General features: G+C 39.7%; 1 protein-coding gene across 1 annotated transcript in view; it reads left to right on the top strand.

The window, feature by feature from the left end:
• The window catches only part of LOC119586436, a gene marked incomplete in the record, with an annotated part of 196,777 nt that overhangs the window by 166,163 nt on the left and 29,687 nt on the right, over positions 1-927 (top strand).

Raw genomic sequence — 927 nt, 5'->3', positions numbered from 1 at the left:
GACCCTCCCCCCATCCCTGGAGGTGTGGAAAATTATCTCAAAGTTTATTAATCTCATTATTATCCAGATTTGCACGCAGTCTGCACCAGTAGACTTTTTTCTCTTAACATGAAGCGGGTTTTTTTCTCGTTGTGTTAGACCTCTCTGAAGTGGACGAAACAGTAGAATGCACGTAATGTTTTTGCGTGTTATATTCACAAGTTCAATCCTGTACTGACCGCATAAACAAAACAAATTAAAATAGAAGATGCATAGAATAAAGAAAAATCTGAAAGTCTAGCTTGACGCAGATTTTAAAAACCTTGAACAGGCTGATGGAACCTAGTGTGAGAGAAATAGAGAACTTGAGCTGGATATAGTGAGTGAGGTGGCGGGATCACGACCCCAGTGCACTGTCTTTAGAATCGCCAAGATTGATAACAAGTCGTATCATAAACCCCAGTAATAATAACAAACATAAACCTAGTAATGATAACAGATTCCCTTCGTGTTTCACCTTTCACCTGTAAATACCTAACGGTCGCACGCCTTAACAAAATAACATAGTAGGTGTAATGATGTAATGACTACCAAGTAAAACGTACAAGGATAGGAGATAGCTTAAGAGTAAGATTTTTTTTTAAATCGATGGTACGGCATGATCTAAACCTTAGAGCCGTTGGTCGAAGATATAGAACATTCCTACACAGAAATGTTGGCTTTGGAGTGAATATATTATGATAAAGACCACCCCCAAGCGTCTTCTTTAACTATATCTTGTGCTCTTGGCTTCTGAAATATCCATCACTTTTTTCCACTTTGGCACGACTCTTGCAAGCTTTTCGCAGATCTGCTCGGCCCTCTTTCTCAGCTTTCACCAATCTCTGCTAAAATAAGCTTGTCACCATCTTCGCTACAAAACCTCGGGAGAGCTATTACTTCTGTGGG

This window comes from Penaeus monodon, chromosome 21 (genome assembly GCF_015228065.2).
Source record: "Penaeus monodon isolate SGIC_2016 chromosome 21, NSTDA_Pmon_1, whole genome shotgun sequence".
In the NCBI taxonomy this organism is placed as follows: Eukaryota; Metazoa; Arthropoda; class Malacostraca; order Decapoda; family Penaeidae; genus Penaeus; species Penaeus monodon.
The sequence above is the reverse complement of the archived record's forward strand: the minus strand, read 5'-3'. Positions and strand labels throughout refer to the sequence as shown.